At 47.6% G+C, this 3,173-nt stretch overlaps 1 long non-coding RNA gene across 1 annotated transcript; it reads left to right on the plus strand.

The window, feature by feature from the left end:
* The first annotated feature begins 715 nt into the window (after window positions 1-715).
* On the plus strand, window positions 716-1,826 carry LOC107209454. Its single transcript, XR_004498990.1, has 2 exons — window positions 716-763; window positions 1,596-1,826. It is a non-coding gene; the product is annotated as an uncharacterized LOC107209454 (long non-coding RNA).
* The last annotated feature ends 1,347 nt before the right edge of the window (window positions 1,827-3,173 follow it).

The raw sequence follows: 3,173 nt of genomic DNA on the forward strand, positions 1-3,173 counted from the left end.
TTCCCATGGATGCCATCATTCCATCGATGCCATCATTCCATCGCCTCCAGGCACGCAGCTCCACTGTCCCTCTGGGCCTGCAGGAGATGGAAGCAATCAGAATAACAGTGGGACACGAGCCGTGTGCAGGAAACAATTCTGAGGCATCACAAAGGGGCCCCGGCTCCATCCGAAGTTGCTGCTTCCAGGAAGTTTGCCTTTTGTTTGATCTATTTTGCGCATCCCTATTAAATAACTAATTATTTAACATCTTTTAAAGCTTTGCTATATATTACAGCAGGCAGGACACAAATGGCTGCTTTTAATAATATAAAAGCCCATTAGCTTCATTTACTGTTAATGTTAAAATAAACATGAGGCAATTTAGATATACTATTCCAATTTCACGGAAACTTTGATGTTTTTCTTCTCCACTCACATAATTAAGGGAAAAAACTACTAATGATATTAAGTTTGTACAGTGTTAATGACAGAAACAAGCTGCAGTAGAAATTGCAGCCATTAATATGGAAAAATAAAATATTTAACACGGGAGATAAATGAAAGCAATTTTAATAAAGCAAAATGAAGAAAATTAATTTTAGAAACTTTCAGCATTCTTAAAACGCTCTTGGTTTGTGACACGTTTTGTGTGGTTTTCTGGTCAGGATTATTTATGATTCTTTTTAATACCTACCTGTTTTCTTTTTCTCTCTTCCCATTGTTTTCTCCAAAGGTTGAATTCTGTCCTGATTTACGCCCCATAACCTGGCAGCAGCTCAAGGTGGGTTCATCCCTAGGAGAGGCTTTATCACAGCTTTTTTTTTGGGGGGGAAGCAGGAGAATTTCTGGCATTTCAAACCCCCAAAGGCCATCTGGGGATGCAGGGTGGTGCTGCCTCCTCAGGATGGGGCTCATCCAGGTGGCACCAGCAGGGACACGCAGCATTCCAAGGGAATGTGGCAGGTTTGTGGCTCTGGGAGGGAACAAGGTAGCGTTGAGGGGGGTGAAGCTGAGCCTCAGGGGCACAGAGAGCAGCTACAGGGGCTCTGCTGCAGCAGGATCTGGGCTGAGACCAGCACAGTGTGGAAATCTGAGTCCTGGGAGCAGCCTGGAGCTTGGGCAGATGCCAAAGGGGTTCTGTGGTCAGGACAGGAATAACCTGTGGGGTGCAGCAGCCGACACCAGCCTGTGATCCCACTCCCATGGGCTCTGCTGCCACCGAACCAGAGCAGTGAGGAACATCCCTGCAGCTCCCCATTAAACCTGCTTCCCGCAGGAGACGGGCAGGGAGGGCTCAGACCCAAGCAGAGAAGCTCTTCCTTCGTGGCTCAGCCATCATCCCACTCATTTTGGAGCCCCTAAAGCAAATCCATTCCCAATAACAGTCCATTCCCACATTTCCAAACCTTGGAGGGAGGACAGTTGACACCCCTGTACATTTCATCCTCTCTGCTGCCTCTTCCACACCATCAGCTCCGTCACTAACATGTGGCAGCCTTTGCCAGCAACCCATTTTTAGTAACAGCTCGGTGATTTCTTTTATTCTGATGCATTTATTTACAGGAAATGATTAATTAAAGGAATTCTTTTCATTGCCATTAATTGTTTTGCAGACAACCCGACGAGATAATCATCACATGCTGGCAATCACTTGCCATCAATTATCCCCACGCTGCTGCTGTCAGTGGATCACAGCCCCTACCTGGTGGGAGTCACTGCTGGTGCCACCGAGGCATTTGCCAGTAATGTAGGACTGGGGAGGATGGGAAACAGCTTCCAGACAGGCTCTGAGATTGATATGCAAGCCAAAGGGAAATGCATTAAACTATTTAACTGCCTGGAAATCCAGCCTAATGAACATCCAAAGGTATCTTATTACTAGTTCACTGTAGCTTGCCTTTATTTATTTGTTAGCGTTTAAATTTTGTTCCAATTAGTTCTTGTGTTGGGAACTCTCTTGCTGCAGGGGTGGGTCCTGCTGAAGACCCTCAAATCTGTGTTTGCTCAAGTCTGTGGGAGTGGGAAGGGAGAGGGATAAGGGATGGCAGACAGGGATCAGCCAGGTGGAGGATCATGGCAGCACTGACAGGGACCTGGCGTTGTGAAATTTGGGTGGCCCTGGATGAGCTCTCCTGTCCTGCTTCCCTCAGCCACCATTTCCCCACCCCATCGCCACCTGAGCCAGGGCTCGTCACCACCTCCACTCCCCTTTCCCAAATCACAGAATCCTGAAATGGTTTGGGTTGGAAAGGACATTAAAAATCATCTTGTTCCACCCCCTGCCATGGGCAGGACACCTTCCACTATCCCAGGCTGCTCCAAGCCCCATCCAACCTGGCCTGGGACATTCCAGGGATCCAGGGGCAGCCCCAGCTGCTCTGGGCACCCTGTGCCAGGGCCTCCCCACCCTCACAGGGAAGGATTTCTTCACAAAATCTAATCAAAACCTACCCTCTGGCAATCTGAACCCACAGCCCCTTGTCCTGTCACTCCAGTCCCTAATGAATTGTCCCTCTCCAGCTTCCCTGTAGATCCTGGCAGGAGCTGTGGGGTCTCCACAAAACCTTCCCTTCTCCAGATGAGCAGCCCCAACTCTCCCAGCTGTCTCCAAAAGGAGGTGCCCTGATCCACCTCATGGCCTCCTCTGGAATTGCTCCAACATTTCCATGTCCATCTTTTATTGGCAGCACCAGAAGTCAGCAGTGCTGTTCTGCTGGCGCTTCCCACCCTCACCTGGTGGATGTTTTAGGAAAAACCCCAAAAGCTTCCTCCCACTCCACCCAGGGCTGTGTGTGTGTGTCCCCAGCGAGGTGTGGGGAGCACTGGGGAGCTGTGGTGGCCTCCTGCTCTCCCTGGGAAGAACAAGGCACCCAGTGAGCAGAGATTTTGGGAAACTGGACCAACACGCTCAGCAATGCCTGAGCTTCTCAAACATGCCAGAAGGACATTAAATGGAATGTATTCAGTGCTAAGAATTATGGTATCTTTAGAACCGAAAGTGTATAATTAAATTATAACATCTGAGATTGGAATTGCTTTCTCACTTGTAGGGGGAAAAAAATAAGACATTTTAATAACATGTCATAAGTTTTACAGTTATTGGATTTTCAAATTGTTTACAAAAGCAATATTGTTCAATTGCATTGTTGTTTTGTTGGGTTTTTTTTTTCCTTAAGTCTTTTGATAAAAAG

This window comes from Parus major, chromosome 10, assembly GCF_001522545.3.
Source record: "Parus major isolate Abel chromosome 10, Parus_major1.1, whole genome shotgun sequence".
Taxonomy (NCBI): Eukaryota; Metazoa; Chordata; class Aves; order Passeriformes; family Paridae; genus Parus; species Parus major.